The 27,445-nt window shown below is 41.8% G+C and overlaps 1 protein-coding gene and 1 long non-coding RNA gene across 3 annotated transcripts in view; one reads left to right on the forward strand and one right to left on the reverse strand.

Annotated features, from left to right (window-relative positions):
• The window catches only part of CCNI (cyclin I), a 38,729-nt gene extending 38,111 nt beyond the window's left edge, over positions 1-618 (reverse strand). Inside the window, exon 1 of the mRNA XM_019962976.2 lies at positions 112-618. The gene's annotated coding sequence lies outside the window, so the exon portion shown is untranslated. The remainder of the gene's footprint in view (positions 1-111) is intronic.
• Positions 619-754: 136 nt separating this feature from the next.
• On the forward strand, positions 755-27,090 carry LOC139183654 (uncharacterized). 2 transcript variants are annotated; one of them, XR_011567240.1, is made up of 3 exons: positions 755-9,929; positions 13,331-13,984; positions 24,197-27,090. It is a non-coding gene; the product is annotated as an uncharacterized lncRNA (long non-coding RNA). The 2 variants fall into 2 exon arrangements; XR_011567241.1 differs by lacking the exon at positions 24,197-27,090 and adding an exon at positions 18,472-24,190.
• Positions 27,091-27,445: the final 355 nt, after the last annotated feature.

The following is a 27,445-nucleotide window of genomic DNA, read 5'->3' on the forward strand; positions in this document are numbered from 1 at the left end:
AGTTGTTGGTGAGAGGGGTGGGGTGGGGGGTGTCCGGCAGATTTCCCAGACGGAGCGCGCGGCGCTGGAGGGGGTCGCGCGCGGGTGGCGGGGACCGTCCCCGCCCCTCACCTTCTCCTCTTCTTCTTCCTCCTCCTCCTCCTCCCCGGCAGAACTGTAGACCTCAAAGTGGTGACGAGGGGTCATCCGGGGGCCCGTTACCACCTCATTTTCCTCTGCGCGCGGCGACGAGACGCGCGGGACCAGGACCGGGCCGACTGAGGAGGGAGAAGAGGGGGAAGCGGGCCGGAGGGCGCGGGAGCTGGCGCTCGAGCGGGACGCACGGCTGCAGCCGGTGGGTTGGTCAGCGAATTAGTTCCATGACGCCCCCGGACCTGAGGCCGCCGCCGCCGGTCCCGCTCCTCCAACCGCCGCCGCTTGTGCCCGGGTGGGGAGGGGGTTCCCTCTCGCCATAGGGCGGCGGGGGCCGGGGAGAGGCGGGGGGTGAGACCGGCTCTGCCCCTGCCCAGGGGAAGCGCCTCCAAGGGGAAATGGTGAAAGGGGGGGAAGGGGGAAAAAATGAAAAGAAAAAAAAAAGGAAGGGGAAAGGGGGTAGAAAAATAAGAAAAAAGCGAGACAGAGGCGATGCCGCGTCCGCTCGCGGGGAAGGCTGGGGAGGGAGGGGAAGAGAGAAAGAAGTGCCGGCTTCCTCGGCTCCGCCCTCGCGGACCGATTCCTAGACTCGCTCGCTCTCCGTAAACAACCCTGGTCTGGTCTCTCATCCTCCCACTTTTCCCTTTCCGCCGCCTTTTCCGTCCAACGAACATACTCAGAAGTTCGGCAAAAAGCTGGGATGTTGGCAACGGACTGGGAAAGTCTTTGGCATTGGGGTAGGAGGAGGGGTAAGGAAAGCTAAAGGTGCGTGGACTCTTTTTCCCGTGGAGCAGCGGAAGGGTTTTCTCTTCGACGGCATGGTGACGTAAGCGCCTCCTCGTCTCGCTGGAAAAGGCGTGCGGAGGCAGGAGAGTGCGCTGCGCATGCGCCCGGGGGAAAGAAAGACCAGGCTGAGTGCTCTGGTAGGGGGTGGGGTTTTATCTGGATGCTCTCCTGGCCAAACCTAGGGCTACCTAGTTTTACCAGCCCATCTTTTGTCTTTGGGGCTTGTAAAAGGATCTTTTGGGGAAAAGCCGGCGATCTGTTGTGTAAAAGTCTTGCATTCTTTGTTGACCTCGCAAAAAGTTCTGTGTTCTCTTCTCATCGTTGACAGAAAAATAGAATTTCAGGGTTTTTTTTTTTTGTTTTTTTTTTGCTGCCACGTCCAGGGTAGGGAGATTCTCAAGTGTATTAGAGATCGGGGAAATTGCGGGGGGCATATTCTTAAGCACTTTTTTTTGTAAATTACATTGCTGGCAGCCGGGAACCTACTTGGTAAGGCGCCAAGGAAATTCTATACTGTTAACCAACGCATCTGAGTATTTCAGTGTAGGTTTACTACCACGTCTGTTAATGAGTGTGTGATAACATATAAATGTGTTTTATTTGGGGTTTCTTTACGGACTTTGGTGATTTTTTGCTTATCTTTTAAAATTGTTGTAGTTATAAAAAGAATAGTAGAATTACAGAAAGTTTTGAAAAAGGAAAAAAACCCTCAAACTGAACTGTTTACAGAAGTAGTTACATTTGTGTTTTCCATTTCTGTTTTTTATATGCCTGTTTTTAACAGTCACTTAAATTTGTTTTTAGCTTATTCAGCCAGCTAGGTGCTAATAAGCTCTAGCAAACTGGAAGTAACTAAGACAAATAGCTTCTACCTCCGTGGAGTTTACTATCCAAACACAGAGGAAAACCGTGGAGCTAATTATCATTAACTAAAATCACCCAGTAGGGTGATTTGTTTACTTGTATGTTGCATTCCCTCTGTAGAATATAAGGTCTAGGATGTCTGGGGTCTTGCATGTTTTATTTTACCGTGTATTCCTGCATGTAAAAGGCTCTCAATACTTGATCACTGACTGAATAAACAGTTAGCAGTATTAAGATGGAAAATTGCAGGCTGCTATGGAAACACCTAGTCCTAGACTAGTTAGGGATATCAGAGAAGGTTTCTTTGAGGAAGAGACATTTAAGATGATACTTGAAACCAGTGGTCATCAAAGTGGGGAAACTGTGATACAAGCAGAGGAAACAAATGCAAAGACTCTGGATCTTAGATATTTTAAAAAATCTCTAAAAGCAGTGTGGCTGGTCTTCAGAGAATTGAGGGGGAGAGCTATGAGGTCAGAGGCAGAGGGCAGGTCCCTATGACAGAACAGGGAAGGGAAACCCAGAAAGGATTTTAAGAAGGTCGTACTTTGCTTTTTTTTTTTTTTTTTACCCCGGACTTCCCAGGTGGCACTAGCTGTAAAGAACCCCCCTGCCAATGCAGGAGACAGAAGAGACAGGTTCAATCCCTGGATTGGGGAAGATCCCCTGGAGGAGGGCATGGCAACCCACTCCAATATTCTTGCCTGGAAAATCCCCATGGACAGGGGAGCCTGGCTGGCTACAGTCCATAGGGTTGCACAGAGTCTGACACAACTGAAGCGGCTTAGCACACTCACATCCTTTTTCTTGCATGGTCTGTATGGCTGCATGGTCTTCCTTCTACATAGGCAACATTTATTTTGCATAATACCATTCTTTGTTGGACAGTGAAATTGCTTATGATTTTCAGTACTGTAAGAATAATACCAATTCCATTCCCAGGTATGTAGTCAAAAGAAATGTAAACATGTCCATGCAGAAACTTGTATGTAAATGTTCAGAAGGGCATTATTTATCATGACCGAAAAGGGAGACAACACAGACAACACACACAACTGTGAATGGTCAAATGTCTATACAGTGAAATGATATTTGGCCATAAGGAGGTACTGATACATGGTGTAACATGGATAACCGTTGTAAACAATGTGCGGTCTTTTGTGGCTGGCTGCTTTTACTTAGCATAATGATTCTATTTATATGAAATGTTCAGAATAGGCAAATCTATAGACAAGAGTAGATTGTGCAGGTGCTAAGTGGCTTCACTCATGTCCGACTCATTATGACCCTCTGGTCCATGGCTCACCAGGATCCTCTGTCCATGGGATTCTCCAGGCACAAATACTGGAGTGGGTTGCCATGTCTTCCTCCAGGGTATCTTCCTGACCCAGGGATCAAACTCATGTCTCTTACCTCTCCTGCATTGGCAGGCGGATTCTTTGCCACTAGTGCCACCTGGGAAGCCTCAGAAAGTAGATTAGTGGTTGCTTAAGAATGGAGATGTGATTGGGAAATGATGAGTAAAAGTTTTGGGGTTTCTTTTTGATGAAAGTATTTTACAGTTGATTGGGGTGATGGTTGCAAACTCTAAGTTACTAAAAGCTACTGGATGGTGCACATTAAATGGGTGAATTATCTGAGATGTGAATTATATATCAATAAAGCCGTTACCAAAAAACCAAGGGAAAAAACAAAAAGAACAATTAACATCTTCACGTGTAACTTTTTTCTGGGTTATTTGCATTTTTATGGCTTTTGATGAATACCAGTTTGCCAAAGTGCTTGGCAGAAGATTTGACTCAATTAAAATTTAACCCAGAGTATTTAAGAGCTCTTACTTCATTACATAGCCTTTGTGAAACTTAGTTTTAATAAAACTGTCTTACTGTCTGTGAGATTGCCAATGACAGTTTAATCTGTAGTTATAAGTAATTGGTAAGTAAGGAACTTGTTCCAGTTGTCCTAACAAAAAATATGGACATTCTTTTTCTTCATTATGCATTCACAAGAATTTACATTTTATTACCATCACTTTTTTATTAATAACTAATATCATTTTTTAAAATGAATTGAAGTTATAACAAATGAAAAGTCTTTGAAATTCTGTGAGAAAATAAGGCATATAAAGAAAAAGTTAATACTACTGTATTGATAGGGAATTCATATTTTTTCAATTAAAAATTTTTAGGAATATTTTGTCCCAGATAATAAACTACCTTTCTGCAGGTGGTGTGTGTGTGTGCTCAGTCGCATCCGACTCTTTGCGACCCCATGGACTGTAGCCCGCCAGGCTCCTCTGTCCATGAGATTTCCCAGACAAGAAGACTGGAGTGGGTTCCATTTTCTTCTCTAGGGGATCTTCCCCACCCAGGATCAAACTCAAGTCTCCTGCATTAGCAGGCAGATTCTTTACCATTGAGCCACCTGGGAAGCTCCTGCATGTTAAGTACTAATAAATGAAATATATTGATTACTCACTATGTACCAGGCACTGAGCACTTTTATCGCATTCTCTTCTGTTTGTTCCTACGGCAGTCCTCTACTATAGGTATTTTTGTCATCCCCATTTTTCAGAAGATAAAGAAGTAAAGTAAAAAGTGAAAAACAACAGCAATAATAAAATAAGAGGTAAAGTAAATCCTCAAGACGGGTCACACAGCTTGGAGAGGCACAGCCAGGATTCCAGCTTGTCTTACTCTGGAGTCTGAAGTGTTTTTAGTTACCAGTCTTTACTGCCTCCCCTACGGGTATTTCTGGCTTGTGTGGAAGTCTGAACAAAAATACTCACCCTCTGGTTATTTTTGCCTTGCCTTTAAGCTTAGAACAAATATTCAAACAAAAGTTTTTAGTGAGTAGTTCATATTTGTGTTTCTAGAGAGTTGAGTTCTGCCTGAAAACAGGTTATTAACATTTTCTTACATTTGTTTTATTTCATGACTAAAATATGGGATCTTGAAATAGAAACGTGCCTTGCTTCCAGTGCAGAGTGACAGAGTAAGGAGGAAGCTGCGAAGCAGAGTGCTGTCAAAATAAAAGCTCTGCTTTGAAATGCAGTATAGTGTGAAGTGAGACCCCCCTCCAGAAATCTAGGACAAGTTGAGGAGCAAAGTCGTTTGCTATCTATAATCTTTCAAGAAAAATAATTAGAAACAGGCTGCTTACCTTTTTGTGAATATAGAAGATAAGGCTTTGTTTAATCTTTAAAGAGAGAAATTTCTAGTTTCCTTTGTCTTAAATGAAATTTTAGGGTAATGTTTTCAGCAGACAATTTATGAAGGTACCATCCTATAAGAGAAACCCCAAAAGATCAAAAGAAGTGATTTAATGTCCTTATAATTACTTATCTTTAGTGTTTAGCTTCAAGATCCTTTTTACAGCCTCCAAATTACTTGTTTTCTTTAATCTCTACAGAGAAAATGTAAGAGGAGTAAAGGAGTAAAAAGTAAAGTAAACAAATGTAAAGTTTGACATTCTCTAAATGTCAAATAGACATTAAGAGAAAAGGAATCCACATTCACCAAATAATATAAAAGACCACCTACTCACTATTATTTAATTGAAGTGTAGTTAATTTACAATGTGTTAGTTTTGGGTATGCAGCAAAGTGATTTGGTTTCATATATATATATTCTTTTCCAAATTCTTTTCCATTATAGGTTATTACAAGATATTGAATATAGTTCTCTGTGCTATACAGTAGGTACTTGTCGTTTGTTTATACCTCCTACTTACTATTAACTGGAGAGAAAGTGCTCAGAGAAAACAAGTCAAAAGTTCTAAAATAGGAAACCACAAGCTGCTGTCCAGAGTTTGACCAACTCTGAATAAAAACTTGCTTTAGGTTTCTTGGTATATAAGTGCTTATTGAGAAAGACTTCACCAGGAGGGACCATTGGTTGCACGCTTTCCTAAAAGGAGCCCCAGAAGCTGCTATTTGAAATTTACAAATCAAAAAGACTTCAGTAGAAACATTCTTTCCTTGTAGTTCTTGGGAAGAAAATAAACCATTAAAATAACACTGTTTTACTCTCACAAACTGTTTTGAATCCTGAACCACCAAAAAATATTTTTGTGTATCTTATGTAATCAAACTACCAATACACATTATTTCTTGTGAAGCATTTATGTGGGAGGTATGGAGAGACAGGTAAACATCTTCCAAAGTGTGTTTTTAGTTTCGTCACAGCATATATTTACTGTAATCCTTATTTCTTCTCACTGAAGGAAAAGAATTATATTTGGGAAATCAATTTAAATTATCCACAATCAGGGTTTCCAAGACTTCTTTTTCACATACATCAGCTTCTTTTGTTAGCAGACAGTGAGTTAGTAAATATTTGAGACCCAGTTGAATATTGGGCTAGGAACTGTATGAGGTTCAAAGAAGCATATGTGGTCCTGTTTGTAAGAAACTTGTATTCATTCATTTCTTAATTCAATATTTATTAGCTGTGTGATCATGAGCAAATTAACCAGCTTCTCTGTAACTTCACCTCAGTTTCATCAACTGTAAAACGGAATAATAATAGTATATCTCCTAGGTTTTTATGAGGACTAAATGGGATAATGTTTACAATAGGCTTAGACCAGCATAGAACACATAGAAAACACTAATTGTTAGCTTAACTTTTCTAACCCTTTATGTACCAGGGTTGAGTTTGGTTATTTTTTCCCACTTAATAGAGTTAAAAATGGCTTACCCTCCATGAGCTCCCTGCCTTGTACAAGGGAAGAAACAGAGAGGAGAAATTCTTTATGTTGGTCAGAAAAGGCTTTTATAGACTTGAATGTGGCATTCAGATCAGATCAGATCAGACGCTCAGTCGTGTCCGACTCTTTGCGACCCCGTAAATCGCAGCACGCCAGGCCTCCCTGTCCATCACCAACTCCCAGAGTTCACTGAGACTCATCCATCGAGTCAGTGATGCCATCCAGCCATCTCATCCTCTGTCGTCCCCTTCTCCTCTTGCCCCCAATCCTTCCCAGCATCAGAGTCTTTTCCAATGAGTCAACTCTTCGCATGAGGTGGCCAAAGTACTGGAGTTTCATAAATTACTTGCTATTGATCAAATTACCTTGAAACTTAGCTGTGTAAAACAATAAGTATGTAGTATCTCAAACCATTTCTGAGGCTCAAGAACTGTGAGTTCCTTAGCTGGGTGGTTATGATTTAGGATCTCTCATAAGGCTACAACGAAGTTGTTGACAGGAGCTGAAGTCATCATGGGACTGTATAATCTGCTTTCAGGTTCAGTGTCAGCTATGGGCAGGAGGCTTCAGACACTGCCACTAGACCTTTCCATAGGGCTGCTCAAGTGACCACAGTCGCCTGTGACTGCACGGGTGGTGAGACAGAGCGTGAGACCCAGATGGAAACTGCAGTCATTTTATAACTTAATGCGGGACATGTTCTACGGTCACTTCTGCCATATTTTGCTTACTAGAAGCAAATCAATAGGGACCTCTCTGATGATCCGGTGGTTAGGAATCTGCGTCGCAATGCAGGTGACGTGGGTTTGATCCCTGGCCAGAGAACTAAACTCCCACATGCTCGGGAGTAACTAAGCCCTTGCACCACAGCTACTGAACCTTTGCGCCACAGCTACAGAATCCATGTGCCACAAGGAAAGATCTGACATGATGCAACATGCAACTAAGACCCAACACAGCCAACTAAATAAGTAAATACTAAAAAGAAAAAAAAGAAGCAGCAGCAACTCAGTAAATCCAGCCTGTAGTAAAGAGGAGGGGAGATACTCTTGAAGGGAAGAGTATCAAAGAATCTGTGAACATAGTTTTAAAACCACTGCAGGTATGGAGGGAAAAGTAACCATTTTGCTCACTGCACAGAAAAACATTTATAAAGGCCAGTGAGCAGCAGAAACAAAGGAGTAGAGAGATCTAAGTTTCATGACATGTAATCTGGCCATGGCTAAAGAATCGAGGGGGCTGTTTTTACTCCTGTTTTTATACAGAGAAAATGGGCTTAGAGAGGTAAAGTAACTTTCCCAGTTTATATTCTGCAGTTAGTAAATGGCAGAGCCAGATCTTAAATCCATATAATTCCGATTATAGAGTCTATAGTCTTATCACTACCTGTATTGGACAGGGTTCTTCAGAGATACAGAACCAAGAGGCTGCATCTGTGTCTCTTTTTCTATATATATAGAGGGATTTTGAGAGAGAGATTTATTTTAAGAAATGGCTCATGGCTATGGAGGCTTGGTAAGTCCAAAATTTGCAGAGGAATACTGCAGCTCTCTGGAAGAGCTGCAGTTCAAGTCCAAATGTAGTCTGCTGGCTGAATTCCTTCTTGCTCAGCCTTTGTTATATTGAGATGTTCAACTGGTTGGATATGGCTTGCCCACATTATGGAAGGTAATCTGCTTTATCCAAAGTCCACCAACTTAGTTGATAAATCTCATCCCAAAACAAACAAAATCTTCATAAAAACTTCCAAAATAATCATTGACCAAGTATCTGGGTACCATGGCTGACCCAAGATGACACATGAAATCAACACATGAAATTATACTACCCTCTACAAAGATGACAACTTGGGGTCCAGATCACAAATGGCCCTGAATGTCATACTAAGCAGTTTGTTGGACTTAGGAAAATTAACCAAACCTACATGTCTGTTGACAGAGGAATGGATAAAGATGATGTGGTACGTATATACAATGGAATATCATTCAGCAATTAAAAGGAATGAAATAATGCCATTTGTTGCAATATGGATGGGTCTAGAGATTGTCATACTCTAGTGAAGTAAGTCAGAGAAGGAGAAATACTGTTTGACATCCCTTATACTTGGAATCTAAAAAGAAATAATACAAATGAACTTATTTACAAAACAGAAACAGATCACAGAAAAGAAATTATGGTTGCCAGGGGCAAAGGATGGAGGAAGGGGTCGTTAGGGAGTTTGGGATCAATGTGTACATACTGCTGTATTTAAAAAGGATAAACAACAAGGTCCTACTGTATAGCACGGGGAACTGGGCTCAATGTTATGTGGCATCCTGGATGGGAGGGAAGTTTGGGGGAGAATGGATACATGTATATGTATGACTGAGCCCCTTTGCTGTCCACCTGGAACTATTACAACATTGTTAATTGGCTTTACTTCTCTATAAAATAACAAGGTAAAAAAGAAAATTAAAAAGTTAAAAAAGAAGATGAACCAATAGCTCTCTGTGAGCAATATAACCTTGAACATATGATGTTCAAGGGTGGGGTGTTCCCATGAAATACTGTAATTCATTTAGGAAATGTCTGTTGGAATATTTGTCTATCATGCTTGATCTTCAATCATGTTTTGACAAATGACAAATATGGTTTTTATTAACATATTTTTTCCTTTCAGTGTTTTCCTTTTTTAGTCCATGTGTTTTCAGTAATTCAGTTCAGTTCAGTTGTTCAGTTGTGTCTGACTCTTTGTGACCCATGGACTGCCGCACGCCAGGATTCCCTGTCTATCACCAACTCCCGGAGTTTGTCAAACTCATGTCCACCGCGTCAGTAATACTATCCAATCATCTCATCCTCTGTCATCCCCTTTTCTCCTGCCCTCTATCTGCCTTTCACATATTTCGAAATGACTTTCATTTGAGAAGTATTTTTCTCCCGTTTGGACCTTTCTCTCTTTTCTTCCCTTTGATGCCTTATTTCAAGATTTCCTTTTTAAAATTGTATTTATTTATTTTTGGCTGTGATATGTCTTCGTTGCTGCACTGGCTTTTCTCTAGTTGCAGCAAGCAGGGGCCATGCTCTAGCTGCGGCGCACAGGCTTCTCATTGCGGTGGCTTCTCTTGTTGCTCAGCACGGGCTCTAGGGTGTATGGGCTTCAGTAGTTGCGGTGCATGAACTCAGTAGTGTGGTTCACAGGCTCTAGAGTGCATGCTCAACAGTTGTGGCACATGGACTCAGCCGCTCCTCAGCATCTGGAATCCTCCTGGACCAGGGATCAAACCCACGTCTCCGGCATGGGCTGGCAGATTCCCCACAACTGAGCCACAGGGGAAGCCGTCAAGGTTTCCTTTTAGTCATACCTCCTACCACAGTGAAATGTGACATCAGGAAAGAAGACAAAAATGAGGGTGAGAAACCAGTTTGTGGACCAGCTGGACTTGGTGATTCCAAAGGTATAAATATTGTTCAAGTGTCATTTCTTTGCTGCTGATGCATAAGAAAAACTGTTTCAATCTTGCTGGTGGAGATATTTCTCTTTGTAACTAACACAGAGCAGGAAACTTTTTTGTGGAGCCTCAGAATTTAAAAATGCAATGGTCCCAACTTTTTCTTTAACCTACTCAGTCTGAGTCCCCACTGAGGACATGACACAGATAAGGAGTGGGCTGGGGAGTGTTATGAAGCCATCTGAAAGTGATATGGAATGTAAATCTATGGATACAGCCTACCAGGAGAGAAGAACAATGCTTCGCTTCAGTCATATCTGACTCTGTTCGACCCTATGGACTGTAGCCTGACAGGCTGCTCTGTCCATGGGATTCCCCAGGCAAGAAGACTGGAATGGGTAGCCATGCACTCCTCCAGGGGATCTTCCTGACCCAGGGATCGAACCCATATCTCTAGCATCACCTGCATTAGCAGGCGGGTTCTTTACCACTAGCGCCACCTGGGAAAGAGCAAAATCTAGAACACCCGTAGAGCAAAGGGTGCAACAAGTTGGCAAGGAAGGCAGAACCAGATTTGCAAAATATATAGGAGCTGAGACCTGCTAGTAAAATATAAAGCAAGGTAAGAGAGTTTGGGAGCTAAAGTTCGGGCTCTAGATAATAGCACATTTTCAGCTTTCCTTCTTAAGAACAGCAGGATATAATTTGTGAGCTTCAAAACACCCAGCAGGTGGATAACACCACTAGGTGGTTTGGTGAGTTCTAGCTGATGAACCGGAGAGGGCAATGGCACACACTCCAGTACTCTTGCCTGGAGGATCCCGTGGACGGAGGAGGCTGGTAGGCTGCAGTCCATGGGGTCGCTAGGAGTCGGACACGACTGAGCGACTTCACTTTCACTTTTCACTCTCATGCATTGGAGAAGGAAATGGCAACCCACTCCAGTGTTCTTGCCTGGAGAATCCCAGGGATGGTGGAGCCTGGTGGGCTGCTGTCTGTGGGGTCGCACAGAGTCGGACACAACTGAAGTGACTTAGCAGCCGCAGCAGCAGCTGATGAGCAGATTTTGTGTGAGTAAAGACATCAACACCATTCAGAGGAGAAGCTAGTTTCCTAAAAAAGGAAAAATTCAATGCATCAGTGTTTCTCTGTGTTCCTTCTCTTTCTCCTCTATCTCCTGTTGCTATACTGATCATCCTACAAACTCAGTCAAGTGTGAATTCCATCTTCAGAGAAGGGCTTCATTAATAGCATGAAAGACCAAATAAAGGTTTTACCAAAATCAGTTTCTTTTATTTTCTTTTATATCAACACAAATATGTCAATGATAGGAGATTTTGATAGTTTATGTAATCGTTCTATTTTTAATAAAGTTATACTTAAACCATCTTGGAGAAATATTGATAGTTTTCTTACTTTGCCTTGAAAGATTGCCAGTGGAGGTATATTTATAAATTCTCTAAGTACTCCATTCCAAAGGAATGATCCCCTTTTAGTTATGTTCCTTTGCATATTTCAGAGAGTTATTTTTTATATACTGCTCATTTGAACCATGATAATGGAAACTAAGATCCAAAGTGAAAGTGAAAGTGTTGAGTTACTCAGTTGTGTTCTACTCTTTGGACCCTATGGACTGTAGCCTGCTAGGCTCCTCTGCCCATGGGGTTCTCCAGGCAAGATAATGGAGTGCATTGCCATTTCCTTCTCTAGGGTATCTTCCCAACCCGGGGATCGAACCCAGGTCTCCGAAAGATCTAAGGGATCGAACCCAGGTCTCCGAAAGATCTAACCATACAAGGTACTCTTTGCATCAACCCAGCTAATTTTGACTTAAATCTTAGAAAATGATCAGCTTATTTTGACATAAATCATATAACCACCTGCATTTAGAGTTAAAAATTACATACTCAAAATTCACTACTCTATAATTTCCATTCCTGAATCCAAAATGTCTTCTGAATGTTTAAGAATAGTGTTGGGTAAGGAGAAAAAAATAATGCTGGAGAAGTATTGTGAGAGAAATCAAGCTTTATGCTAAAGAAACTGCAGTTTTCTATGGACTTTCCCTTTCTCCCATTATATCAGAACTCTTCCATCAAGACTTTCAGAGAGGCCCACTGATCAGTTTTTATAAGTCCATTGTAACTTGGCCTCCTGACCACTATCAGGAATTTACAGTGTACATACAAATCAGTAATGAATATTAAAAGATTGATTTGAATGCCAAGTCAGTTTTTTTTTCCCACTCAGAGAATTGTTGAATATAGAACAGGCTTCCTTTGACAGCTACTCCCACATGCGTTATAATATATGCACCATATTCTCTACTATAGAAATTTACAGCTAAGGTCATAGAAATGGAATCTTGTCCAAATGAAAAAAACAAGCCCATGTTACTAATAACGTTTTTATATTTATACATCTTGTATGTATCAGTATCTCATTACCTGACTTTAAAATATGTTACTGCCTTAGTTTTAAAACTGTTCAAAAGCCAAGGGATTATTCACCAACTTCTCATTAGTCGCTAAATTAAAATTGAAGTTATAAAATGATGTTAGGGAGTATATGTTGATTTTTATAAGTTGAAAGGAAAGTTGAAAGTTAAAGTTGCTCAGTCTTGTCTGACTCTTTGTGACCCCATGGACTATAGAGTCCATGGAATTCTCTAGGCCAGAATACTGGAGTGGGTAGCCTTTCCCTTCACCAGGGGATCTTCCCAACCCAGGGATCAAACTGAGCCACAATAAGTTAGGTATACATTAAACAGAGGAAGTGAGACAAAAATGTAATTTTCCATGCTAACAATGCCAGGATCCTTTATCATAATACTAAAATTATGCCTAACATTAAGAGTTACAGTGCACACATGCTCATTCGCTTCAGTCATGTCTGAATCTTTGTGATCCCATGGACTGTAGTCCACCAGGCTCTTCTGTCAATGGGATTCTCCAAACAAGAATACTGGAGTGGGTTGCCATGCCCTCCTCCAGGGGATCTTCCCTGCTCAAGGATGGAATCCTTCTCCTTCTGTCTCCTGCTTTGCTGGATTCCTTACCACTGAGCCACCGGAAAAGCCTTAAATTAGTATAAAAACCAACAATGGGAAAGGTTCTCAAAAGGTTTTTTGGGTAGAGTGTCTACTCAATACTCTATTTTTTGTATTGTTGAGTAAATGTATACATTTATTATAAACATGTAATGTAAAAGTCTATGTTTTACATTTAAAAATTCAGTAAAAACAAATTCAGTAAAGTACACTGCAGTTAGTGTGTATCCTTATCTTCCACAGCAGCTTGGGGGGGTAAATGTAATGACAACAGTAATTTCTGGCTTTGAGCTCCCCCTATATAATTGGAGGCACCCCAATTCCTCCAGAACTCCAAATTCTTCTTTTCTCTTGGCAGGTCCTAGAGGAGTTCAATTGATCTCTTTGCCAGTCTTCAAAAGAATCCCATCTCTTTGTTATCTGCTTGGTTCCTTTGGCTCAGCTGCCCTGCAGGCTCTCTTCAGATGTGTACTGACCTCGGCACAACACTTGGGGGTCACTGTCTCAGAGTTTGGACTTACAATCGTCCCTTCTCAGTGGCTGACTGATGTTGGATCCGGTCTCTTGTGGTCAATGTCTACGTTGGTCTAGGTAAAGGCGGTGTGAAGTGAAGAAGGGGCCCTCTCTTGGCTGGTGTTATAGTCCTTTCAATACTTTGGCCACCTGATGCGAAGAGCTGACTCATTGGAAAAGACCCTGATGCTGGGAAAGATTGAGGGCAGGAGGAGAAGGGGGTGACAGAGGATAAGATGGTTGGATGGCATCATCGACTCAATGGACATGAGTTTGAGCAAGCTCTGGGAGATGGTGAAGGACAAGGAAGCCTGCTGTGCAGCAGTCCATGGGGTGAGTGGGACATGACTGAGTGACTGAACAACAACAACAGCAACAGAGTAGCTTTTTTGTCAAGTCTCTTTTCTAAATTAGACCCTCAGAGAAGCTCCTGGGAAGAATTATCTCCTGGGATGAAGTATCCTGGCCAGAGCAACACCACTCCACGTTGTATTTGCTGGTAAGTCGATGAAATGATGTCATTTTGGTAGAGTCTCTGTTTCTTCTTCTTCTGAGACTAGACATTTTAAAAAGTGAATTTTAAGTACCTTTCAAATTCTTTGGGAGAAGGCAATGGCACCCCACTGCAGTACTCTTGCCTGGGAAATCTCATGGACGGAGGAGACTGGTAGGCTGTAGTCCACGGGGTCACAAAGAGTAGGACACGACTGGGCGACTTCACTTTCACTTTTCACTTTCATGCACTGGAGAAGGAAATGGCAACCCACTCCAGTGTTCTTGCCTGGAGAATCCCAGTGAAGGGGGAGCCTGGTGGGCTGCTATCTATGGAATCACACAGAGTCGGACACGACTGACGTGACTTAGCAGCAGCAGCAAATTCTTTGAGACTCAGCATGCAATCATTTCTCAAAGGCACAATTGAAACATGGCATGGTATGGTATAGACTGTTGCTGGTTTCAGCTGATTTTGCCAGCTACATTTACTAGTAAAAGCTGGAGTTATGTGAAACTCTTTCTGACTCAGTAAACAAATAGCTGAATATTTACTGAGCATCAGCTGTCTACAAGGCCTTGTTGTTGTTCAGTGGCTAAGTTGTGTCCAACTCTTTGTGACCCCATGGACTGTATTCCACCAGGCTCCTCTGTCCATGGGATTTCCCAGGCAAGAATACTAGAGAGGGTTGCCGTTTCCTTCTCCAGGGGATCTCTCTGACCCAGGGATCGAAACCACATCTCCTGCATTGCAGGCAGATTCTTTATCATTGAGCCACCAGGGAAGCCCTTCTCCAAGGCCTTGGACTACATATCAAGTGACCACAAAGCCAGGAGATAATGTTACAAAACCAAGTATATGCCTTTTGGGATATATGCAGTGATCCTGATTTTAAGGGAAAGTTGGGAACAACTATACAAATATTTTGTGCAACAAAACTAGAAATTTCTGTATACCTCTGGAATGAAATTATCCAGGAAGTCATAGAGCTCTTAATTCAGAAGGCGTTTTTTATCTGGCCCAGTGTTGGACTGGGTTTGTTGTACTTACTGTTCTTCAGAATTGGAGGTAGACCAGATAGAAAGGAAGCAAATGGCCCCAAACTCATAGGCAAGTCTACCATTTTCCAGTGGCCTGGTTTGAAATTTTTCTAAGTAAAGCAAAAGCTTCCTATTGCATTTCTAATAGGACCTTGGCCTCTAGTCTTTACTGCTGCTGCTGCTGCTAAGTCGCTTCAGTCATGTCCAACTCTGTGTGACCCCATAGATGCCAGCCCACCAGGCTCCCCCTTTCCTGGGATTCTCCAGGCAAGAACACTGGAGAGGGTTGCCATTTCCTTCTCCAATGCATGAAAGTGAAAAGTGAAAGTGAAGTCGCTCAGTTGTGTCTGACTCTTATCGACTCCCTGGACTGCAGCCTACCAGGCTCCTCCGTCCACGGGATCGTCCAGGCAAGAGTACTGGAGTGGGGTGCCATTGCCTTCTCCAAGTCTTTACTAGGTTATACATTTTTGGAGATCCCAAATTATTTCTTCCCTGAGGGAAACATCAAAACATCATAAAAAAATTTATCATCATCAGGAAACTATGTAACTTGTCAACTATTTTGTGCTTTTATTCTCCTTATTTTCTTATTCTCCTTATTTAATCTTCTTGTTTAATTTTTCCATGTGGGATCTTAGTTCCCCAAGAAGGGATTGAACTGGATTGAACTGCCTTCTGCACTGGGAATTTAGTCTTAAACACTGGGCCACCAGGGAAGTCCCTTGTTTAGTCATATTGAACTTACTTAAAATTGTACCTCTTATCACACTTCCAGAAGTATTCTTAGGACATACTTAGAGTTCCCACTTTCCTAAGGACTGTTAAATACTCTTTTATTCTAAGATCCTATGGAAGGCTTAGCACATCTGTCTCAACTCCCAGACCTTGGTCTACTGCCCTTGATATAGGCTCACTGTAGAGTGGGATGTCAATCATCTCTCTAGAAATATTCTGTGCTTGTCTCCTAGATTTATGTCAGGTGCCAATATATATGGAGAGAATCATCTGAAGGCCTGCATAATGATGGCCTTGTTTAGGACACTGGTTAGGCTGTTGAAACAACATACTCAAAAATACAAACACCAGAGGCCCTATCATATAGAGCCTTGTCCATCTTGTTGCTTTCCCATCATTAAGGAGTTAGTTTCATTTTTGTGCTTGAGAATTAGCTAGCTCACAATCACATACTGAAGCCATCCCATTTGGAGGGGTTAGAGTGAAGAAGCACATAGCCCAGAAGTTGCATACATCAGTTCTGCTTATATTCTATTTCCTATGCAGTCTTTGGGTATGTTTGCATCCAGCTTAAACTGTTATTAGTAGTATGGGAGATAAAGGATATTGAGAAGATGATTAGCAAACTCTGCCCCACACTAATATGATCTAGATCTATTAAAAAATTGTTTATAAAAAGCAACAGCTGGATTTCCCTGGTGTTCCAGTGGTTAAGAATCCACCTACCAATGCAGGGGACATGCATATGACCCCTGGTCTGAGAAGATCCCACATACCTCGGGGCAGCTGTCCCCGTTCATTGCCACAACTACAGAGCCTGCGCTCTAGAGCCCAAGAGCTGCAACAAGAGAAGCCACCACAATGAGAAGCCCACACACCAAATCTAGAGAGTAGCCCCTGCTCACCACAACTAGAGGAAGCCTGAGGGCAGCTATGAAGACCCAGCAAAGCCCAAAATAAAATTTAAAATTTAAACAAATAAAAAATAAAAGAGCTAGCAGTTGGCATTTTGGCAGATGCATAATGTCCATCCTAGTTCCTCTGATATTCTTATTAGTGTTTGGAGTGGGGTAGGGGTGCAGGTAGGAAGAAAAAAGTAAAGCAAAACTTTTTGATCTGATCTCAGTCCAAGGTGCAGTAGTCATAACTATGCTGCTGCTGTGGTTGTTTAGTTGCCAAGCAGTGTCCAACTCTTTGCAACCCTGTGGACTGCAGCAAGCCAGGCTTCCTTGTCCCTCTCTATTTCCCAGAGTTCGCCCAAGTTCATGTCCATTGAATCGATGATGCCATCCAACCATCTCATCCTCTGTTGCCCTCTTCTCCTTCTGCCTTCCATCTTTCCCAGCATGAGGGTCTTTCCCATTGAGTCAGCTGTTTGTATCAGATGACCAAAGTATTGGAGCTTCAGCTTCAGCATCAGTCCTCCCAGAGTATTCAGGGTTGACTTCCTTTAAGATTAACTGGTTTGTGGAAATAGAACTGCCTTATGACCCAGCAATCCCACTGCTGGGCATACACACTGAGGAAACCAGAATTGAAAGAGACACTTGTACCCCAATGTTCATCACAGCACTGTTTATAATAGCCAGGACATGGGAGCAACCCAGATGTCCATCAGCAGACGAATGGATAAGAAAGCTGTGGTACATATACACAATGGAGTATTACTCAGCCATTAAAAAGAATACATTTGAATCAGTTCTAATGAGGTGGATGAAACTGGAACCTATTATACAGAATGAAGTAAGCCAGAAAGAAAAACACCTATACAGTATACTAATGCATATATATGGAATTTAGAAAGATGGTAACAATAACCCTGTATACAAGACAGCAAAAGAGACAGTGATGTATAGAACAGTCTTTTGGACTCTGTGGGAGAGGGAGAGGGTGGGATGATTTGGGAGAATGGCATTGAAACATGTATAATATCATATATGAAATGAGTCACCAGTCCAGGTTTGATACACGATTCTGGATGCTTGGTGGTGCACTAGGATGACCCAGAGGGGTGGTACAGGGAGGGAGGAGGGAGGAGGGTTCAGGATGGGGAACACATGTATACCTGTGGCAGATTCATGTTGATATATGGCAAAACCAATACAATATTGTAAAGTTAAAAAAAAAAAAAAAGATTAACTGGTTTGATCTCCTTGTAGTCCAAGGGACTCTCAAGAGTCTTGTTCAGCACCAGAATTCAAAAGCATTAATTCTTTGGCACTCTGCCTTCTTTATGGTCCAGTTCTCACATCCATACATGACTACTGGAAAGACCATAGCCTTAACTATATGGACCTTTTTAACATACTGTCTAGGTTTGTCATAGCTTTCCTACCGAGAAGCAATCATATTCAAATTTCATGGCTGCAGTCACCATCTGAAGTGATTTTAGGGCCCAAGAAAAGGAAATCTGTCACTGTTCCCCCCTTTTCTCCTTCTATTTGCCGTGAAATGATGGGACCAGATGACATGATCTTTATTTTTTTAATACTGAGTTTTAACCATGCTGACTTCCCTGCAAAAAAGTGTAACCTCTGTACTGTCACAAAGAGCCAGATTATGACCCTTTAGCCACTATACCTTGAATGTACATTAACACTATAACATATTAAAGATATAACCAATACAAGTAAGACTCTGAAGCTGAATGTGTCCCTTTGCTAATGTAACTAAAATCTCCATACTTTTGAATGTCTTTCACTTTACTTTTTGTAGGTAGGGAGCCTTCCTGTTCGGGGTCCTCATTATTCTAGCTTCATGCCCTATTGACCCTCAACCTCCTGCTTCTTTGATGCTCATCAGGCCGAGCTTCAGCACTCTGCCTGCATCGCACAGGAAGCCTGCAGACGTTAGCACATTCCACAGGATGCGTGCTTCCTTCCTTAACTACTCTGAAAACGGAGGCTGATAAGTACACCATTGTCTCCATGAGGGATCTCTGCTGATGGGAACAGAAATTCCCTCAACTCAGCATTTTAAGTAGAGGTAGAAAGGGTATTTATTGAAGGATATCTATACTTTGAAGAATACAGAGTCCTGCTTCACAGGAATGAGAAAGTCATCCAATAGCTTCTGGGATCAGATGGTCTCTCATCTCTGCTTCTCTGGGTGTATCCATTTGTTCCTTCTCCTCTACTCCAGGCATTTTTGATTTTTCTACAGCTTTTTGAGGTTCACTCCCCCTCACCAATTCTCACACGAGGCTTCTATTTGCCACAGCATCATGTTTGCACCAACATTCCCACAGCTGAGAGCTCCTCTGCACAATATGAACAGCCTCAATCTATATTTTGGTCCAACTTCTGAACTGAGAACATCCAGTCAGCTCAGTCTGAATCCTGTCTTTACCTGGTTCAAGCAGTTGTAACCAGGAAAGTAGATTCATCTGAAATAATGACCAAAGCGTAGAAGGCAGTCTCTTAGAATGGATAGTAAGTGGAAAGGTGACCAATAGATCTAGAAAAGACATCATCTTTTTTATGTTTTTAACTCAAGTCCAAATTTGGGCTGAACAGAGTTAGTCCTGGGATGATAAGAGTTAAACATCTGTTGCAGAATATCGTCTGACCAACTACCATAACTGGTACCAGGGGATGATCCTTCGGAGGAATTAGGTCAGCTGCTCCCCTGACCAGATAATTGCTGCCTACTGCTTTCACGCATTCATGTTCAAGAATTGGCAGCTGTAGATGCTTGTAAATTGGTATCAGCTTCTGGACATGTGGTACATTTAATCCCTGGCTTATTTCTTATTTTGAACACTGCTTTTTCATATCTCCTTTTGAAATCTCTCATGTTTTCCATCATGTTCTCTTAAATTACCCATGGATATCCTTTAGAAACACAAAAGTATATATTACAAATTTACCTACAGCAGGAGTAGATTGAGGTTTCTGTGGGCTTGAAATCTATACAGTTTTAGAAACTCTTTTGAAGAAAAATAAGAATATAAAGTTATTAAGTTATCAAAATTAGGTATGAAATTAATTCTCTATTTCAAATGACCAAAGGAACACAACAGAAATCTTTTAAATAAATGGTACTTAAGTTTCATTGGGCATACAATGCAGTCATTTTCTTAAAATACAGATTTCTAGACAAGGATGACCACTCTCACTACTTTCATTCAACATGGTACTGGAAATCCTAGCCAGAGCAATGTTCATTGCAACAATGTTCGCAATAGCCAGGTATGGAAACAAGCTAAGAGTCTAAACAACAGATAATGGATAAAGAAAATGTGTGTGTGTGTGTATGTGTGATACTCACACATACACACACACACACATGCAGGAATACTATTCAGCCTTTTAAAAAAAGAAGGAAATCCTTCCTTTTGTGACAGCGTGAATGAACCTGAAGGGAATTATGCTAAGTGATATAAGCCGTGTGTGTGTGTGTGTGTGTGTGTGTGTGTGCGCGCGTGTGCACGCACACGCACGCATGCACGCGCTCAGTCATGTCCAACTCTCTGCCACCCCATGGACTGTAGCCTGCCAGGCTCCTCTGTCTGTGGAATTTCCCAGGCAAGAACACTGGAGTGGGTTGCTATTTCCTCCTCCAGGGGATCTTCCCAATCCAGGGATCAAACCTGCATCTCTTGCATTGGCAGGTGGGTTCTTTGCCACTAATGCCACCTGGGAAGCCCCTGTGAGGTAACAGATGTGTTAATTAACTTGAGTGTAGGAATCTTTTCACAATTAAAGTGAAATCAAATCACATTATGCACTTTTAATATATTGCAATTTTATTTGTCAATCATACCTCAATTAAGTTAGAAAAAAACCCACACATGTAAAAAAGATGTTGTAAGAGTGCTACTTACCACACTGAGAGAAGAAATAAAAAAGAAAGCAAATTCCTGGGTCCACTCCTGACCAACTAAATCAGAATTTCTGGGGTAAGTTTCTAAACCTACATGTTAGCACCTGCATCCGCTGGTAATCTGAAGGCTACATTTTGAAGTGAATGAAGTGACTATTGTAGTGAATTAATAAGATTTTAATGATATATTTTTGTGTGTGCATTTACTAGGAATTTCAGTTATTCCTACTGTGTGAAAGAAAGACTACGATTTTTGTATACAAGGTTTAACAGAAATTTGTCATAAACTTACATTTTAATTTAGCTGTTTTGTAACCAGAAAGAATAAACCAATGTAAAGAAGGAAAAGCAGAAGCTGACAAAGATAATAATCAATATCATAATATTTCACAGGATATTTACATTATTTGAAGGAGAAAATGCCCCAAGGATGTCATTTTTCCATATCATAAAATAAGAGTAAACATATGAATACTAAATGTAACTTTTAAAAAGTGAGACTAAGTTAAAAAACTTCAATACTGTGATGACTGTACTTTATTGCATGTGTTTCACAAATTTTTATGCATATGTATATGTATAATACATGCACACCCACAGCAATTTAATAATAGTATAAATAAACTTTGCTTAGGCTTATGAGTTAAGAACAATTTTGTGAGTGAATTAATGGTCTTATCACATTAACTGATTGCTAATATGCATAAAGTTCAAAACATACATATCTGAAGAAATCACCTACATATTTATTTGTGATAGAAAAATATCAGTTAATGGAGTTTACTGAATTACGGAACTAATTTGACAGGGTTAACTGTAGTACTCAAGCACAATCTCTGTAGAATTCATATTTACAGTTAAAACATTCTTGTCTTAAGGAGGGGGGAAAAGCCTGACTTTATAGCTTCAGGGAAATACTTTTGAGTAAATTTAGGGGACTTCCAGAGGTAGCAAAAATGAGACGGGGGAAACCATCATATTATCACACTTTTCTAATAATTGGAATTCAAATTCTTGGGACACAGCTGCATATTCTCTACCCTGAAGACTGGTTCCTCCTGGGGATTCAGGTCTTCCTGGACCAGGAAAATAAAGGGAAGAACCATCACCTCGGAGTTAGGAATCAGAAATCAGATTCTAAGTGTTTGGGGAGATATGTCAGTCAAGGAAGTTTGTAGCATTCTCTAGAATGGAGCTTTCTTGGGACATGAATCATGTTTATTTTCAACAGAAAACTTTCTAGCTCCAAATGGCAAAAAAGAAAAAAAAATTCTTACTTTAAAAAATATTTCTCTCTGGCAGAATGTTAGGAAACCACTGAGCCATCTAAGCCCTGAGGCTCGTGGGCAGAGTGCACCTTCTTAATCTGCTCTCAGAGCCTCCCTGGCCCTGGGCCAGGCCCGGGTTCTCAGACTTACCATTGTGCTAAGAACAAAGGCACGTCTGGAGCGTAGCCTGCCTTCTCCAGTGAGTCTGTCTACCTCCTCCAGGTAAGTCAGGCTGTCCCAGGAGAATCCTTGGGACACAGAAAGCATATTGTGGCCCATGAATGCAGCCTTCTTGGTAGGCCTGCTTTAGAACCTGTCATTAGACAATGCCATAGCTCTCCGCTCCCTGGAAAGATTCCTGCATGAGTTTGAAAGCTGTAATGTGATTTACAGCCTTATTAATTTCAGTTGCAAACTGAGCACATACAGAATACTCTGTTTAAACGATGAATAAACCTGCACTACACGGAGGGGCTTTGTGTCTGTTTGCACACTTGCACTTTGCCATCGTGTTGTCAAGTTCAGCTCCAGGCTCTCAGACAAAAATTTCCAACTGTTTACTGAGCCTGTTCGGACAGTACCCATATATTTGCCACAGTCACTTTAAAAATTGGTTTCCAATAAAGTTTGAGGCCCTGTATCTAGCATAATCTGACCTGGCTTCTAAGACATAGAAACTGGAGAACAGGGACTTTCCTGACGGCCCAGTGGTTAAGACTCTGCTTCCACTGCAGGGGGCATGGGTTCCATACCTAGTTGAGGAACTAAGACATGCCTCACGGCCAAAAAAAAAGAACTGAAACAGTCCTTGGCAACCTTCATACAGAGAAGGGGTTCTCAGCCTGAACCCTATGGATGTTTTGGGCTAATTCTTTTTATTTATTTATATTTTTGCCTAGCCAGTGATTGAACCCGTGCCCTCAGCAGTGAAAGTGCAGAGTCTTAACCACTGACCTGCCAGGGAATTCCCTATTTATCTATTTTTCATTGTCATCTATTTTGATTTTTGAAGTTTTCTTTCTTTTTTTATTTTTATTTTATATTGTCAGTTCAGTTCAGTTCAGTCGCTCAGTCGTGTCCGACTCTTTGCGACCCCATGAATCACAGCACACCAGGCCTCCCTGTCCATCACCAACTCCCGGAGTTCACTCAGACTCACGTCCATCGAGTCAGTGATGCCATCCAGCCATCTCATCCTCTGTCGTCCCCTTCTCCTCCTGCCCCCAATCCCTCCCAGCATCAGAGTCTTTTCCAATGAGTCAGCTCTTCGCATGAGGTGGCCAAAGTACTGGAGATTGTGGTATAATTGATTTACAATATTGTGTTAGTTTCAGGTGTACAGCAAAGTGATTCAGTTACACATATACATATAGCTGGGCTTTTTCATGACTCTGCGATAACCTATATACTGAGTAATTCTTTGTCAAAGAGTTGTCTCATGCATTGAAGGAAGTTTAGCAGTATCAAGTTTCTTCAAGGCCTCAAGCATGCTAAATGCTACAGCCCAGGCAAGCAGTCAACAATAGTTTTGTTCCCACCTTTAAACAGTTAGAGCCTACATCTGGCCTCTTCCCTTCAATGAAAGGCTTTGAACCCTTTTCCCCTTTAGAAGCTCTGATCAATCATCGCCAGCTTCCATCCTGAGCTCTCGGCAGGCCAGGGGCTTCAACCCACTCCTTTGTATTTCTGCCTTTGATTCTATTCTGTGAGCTACTCCCTGTCTTTCCCATGAATTCATTTTTACACTATCAAGTTTTCCTTCAGTTCAGCAAATAACAACCCTTTCTTCCAGCTGCTCAGACCAGTAACTTGGGTGTCATCTCTGATTCTTTTTTTCTCACATCCTGTGTCACTCAGAGTCCTGGCAGAATGCAATTAGCACACTAAAAGGTGTTGTTGTTCAGTTGCTCAGTCACATCCAACTCTTTGTGACCTCATGGACTGTAGACTGCCAGGCTCCTCTGTCTGTTTGATTCTCCAGGCAAGAATACCAGAGCGGGTTGCTATTTCCTTCTCCAGGGGATCTTCCTGACCCAGGAATCAAACCCATGTCTCCTGCATCTCCAGCACTGCAGGTGGATTCTTTACAACTAAGCCACTTGGGAAGTCCTTGTGGTCAGGGAAAGTAATAAGGAATGATGAAGCACCCAAAAGGGATCACTGTGGGAAGCCATTGCTACCCAAAGCTGGAACAAAGCAGGGATGAGCAGGGTTTACCAGAACCAGCAAGAGCTGTGGTGTCCTAGACAGCTGCCTGACAGGAGAGAAGGGCAGTGTTGCCATACTGTAGCCTGGCAGGGCAGGTGTCAGGCGAATAAACATTTCTGTCTTGGTCTCCCGCCCTCCAGTTCACTTCATTGTCTGAACCCAACCAAAGGAGGATAGGAGAGTCGAAGTGTGTGGTCCACGGAGGTCAGATCACCAGTGCCCAGGAGGGAGGAGCAGGTGCATCTGAAGGGACAGTTGGACTCCCTGTGTGCCCTCATCAGTGAGTCCGTCTGCTCTGCTGGAAATACATCCAGAATCCAGCTCTCAAGCTCTTCCTCCCTTATTTCTTCCTGATCCAAGCCACTGTTTCTCACCTGGACAACTGAATTAGCTTCTATTCATTTCCCCAGCTTTATTTTTTTATTTACTTACTTTTTAAAGGTTTTTTTTTTTTTTTGATGCAGACCATTTTTTAAAAAAGACTTTATTGAATTCATTACAGTACTGCTTATAGTTTTATGTTTTGTTTTTTGGGGCACAATTCATGTGGGATCTTAACTTCCTGACCAGGGATTGAACCCACACCCTCTGCATTGGAAGGCGAAATCTTAGCCACTGGACCACCAAAAAAGTCCCAGTCCCAACTTTGTTCTTTTACATCATTTATGACCCCCTAAAATACTATGTATAATTTATTTGCTTACTAATTGCCGGGAGAAATATCAATAACCTCAGATATGCAGATGACACCATCCTTATGGCAGAAAGTGAAGAGAAACTCAAAAGCCTCTTGATGAAAGTGAAAGTGGAGAGTGAAAAAGTTGGCTTAAAACTCAACATTCAGAAAATGAAGATCATGGCATCCGGTCCCATCACTTCATGGGAAATAGATGGGGAAACAGTGGAAACAGTGGCAGACTTTATTTTTTGGGGCTCCAAAATCTCTGCAGATGGTGACTGCAGCTATGAAATTAAAAGACGCTTACTCCTTGGAAGAAAAGTTATGACCAACCTAGATAGCACATTGAAAAGCAGAGATATTACTTTGCCAACAAAGGTTCGTCTAGTTAAGGCTATGGTTTTTCCTGTGGTCATGTATAGATGTGAGAGTTGGACTGTGAAGCAAGCTGAGTGCTGAAGAATTGATGCTTTTGAACTGTGGTGTTGGAGAAGACTCTTGAGAGTCCCTTGGACTGCAAGGAGATCCAACCAGTCCATTCTAAAGGAGATCAGCCCTGGGATTTCTTTGGAGGGAATGATGCTGAAGCTGAAACTCCAATACTTTGGCCACCTCATGCAAAGAGTTGACTCATTGGAAAAGACTCTGATGCTGGGAGGGATTGGGGGCAGGAGGAGAAGGGGACGACAGAGGATGAGATGGCTGGATGGCATCACTGACTTGATGGACGTGAGTCTGAGTGAACTCTGGGAGTTGGTGATGGACAGGGAGGCCTGGTGTGCTGCGATTCATGGGGTTGCAAAGAGTCGGACACGACTGAGCAACTGAACTGAACTGAATGTCTCTCTCCATTAGAATGTAAATTCCATAAAATCACAATCTATCTTTTTAAGTGCTATGAAACTCTATACATTGTAGGCAGTCAATAAACATTTAATTAATCAATACTTAAGTTGATCTGATTTGGTTTCTGTTTATTATTATTTCCAAAGAACTTTAGATGGTTTCAGGGGCGTACAATGTAGTCTCCTTTTGTTTTAAAATTTTTTTGTGTGTATAAAAAAGAATGGATGTGTGTTCAAAAATATTAGAAGTGATTACCATTGAAGAGTGGGATTTGGGGTAATTTTCATTTTCTTTTTTGATTTTGATACTTCTGAAATTTTCTACAATGACTACATGTGATCCTTGTAATAATATAAAAATAACTACCTTTATTTCATTTTATTTTTAAATTAAAAATTATTTTATTGAAGTATATTTGATTTACAAGGTTGTGTTGATTTCTGCTATAAGTACCTTTATTTTAAAGTATTGACTATCATCAATCTGATCTTCTAGAGAAGGTTGGCAGTTTTTTTTCATCTCTTGGCTCCCCATCCCTTTTCTGACAGTGTGTGTGTGTGTGTGTGTGTTTGTCGCTCAGTTGTATCTGACTCTTTGCAACTCCATTCTAACAGTGGCATTGCCAAACCTTCTCCACTCTTTTTAAAGTCTCACTGGATCCATTTCCCACCATCTTTACCCTCCTCTGTGCCATAAGAAGTGTTTCCCAGGTGGCGCTATTGGTAAAGAACCCACCTGCCAATGCAGGAGACGTGAGAGACTTGGGTTTGATCACTGGGTTGGGAAGATCCCCTGGAGGAGGGCATGGCAACCCACTCCAGTACTCTTGCCTGGAGAATCCAATGCACAGAGGAGCCTGTAAGGCTACAGTCCATAGGATCACAAAGAGTCAGACATGACTGAAGCAACTTAGCATGTACATATGCACGTGCCATAAGAAGCTGTCCCATGAGATTCCAACAATCTGGCTCCCTGGTCCTCTAGATACCAAAGGTTTCAACCTTTACTTGAAATCTACAGGGCAAGAGAAAATGAGGTCAGATCATTTATACTCCCAGCTTCCTCCTTACCAGTCTTGCAGGTTGGCTATATCCCTTTACCTAAAGGCCCACAACTCCTGCAGGGGGTCCTCTCCCAAAAGCTTTCTCTGGGTAAGTGCTCTCTCCTCCCTCTTCTCCAGGCCTGGGAAAGGTAATAGTTCTCCCGCCCACTAGTCCTGGGGGAGCATGCCATCCTTTGTTTTTTTTCATCCTTGCTCACAACTCTATAGAAAGAAAGAAAGTGAAAGTCGCTCAGTCATGTCCGACTCTTTGCAACCCCATGGACAATAGAGTACATGGAATTCTCCAGGCCAGAATACTGGAGTGGGTAACCGTTCCCTTCTCCAGGGGATCTTCCCAACCCAGGGATCGATCTCAGGTCTGCCACATTGCAGGTGGATTCTTTACCAGCTGAGCCACTAACGCTCCTCAAAACTTCCATATCTTTTCTTACAAGGTCACAACTAAGCACTCAATCACATCCTCTTTCATCTCTCTCAGCAAATAGCCTTGCCTCATTCTTTTCTTTGTTTTTTTTTTACTGAGAAGGTCTTGTATCAGCTTTCTTTGCATTCCTCAGATGGCCATGTATCATCAGGTTACTAAAAGTAGTCTATATAATGGCCTGCTCTCATGTCTAATCTTGCCTCTCAGAGTACATAGTGTATCTTGCTCATAGCAGGGCTCTACCCTGTCTTCCTCTTGCTTCTGAGAACATTTTTCCTTTATTGGTTCTTCTCCCTTCTCCTACAATTTAACTCTGGGTGTTCCTGATGTGTCAAACCTTGGTTTTTCCCATAACAATTTTTTTAAAAGCAGAAAGC

This window comes from Bos indicus, chromosome 6 (assembly GCF_029378745.1).
Source record: "Bos indicus isolate NIAB-ARS_2022 breed Sahiwal x Tharparkar chromosome 6, NIAB-ARS_B.indTharparkar_mat_pri_1.0, whole genome shotgun sequence".
NCBI classification, from domain to species: Eukaryota; Metazoa; Chordata; class Mammalia; order Artiodactyla; family Bovidae; genus Bos; species Bos indicus.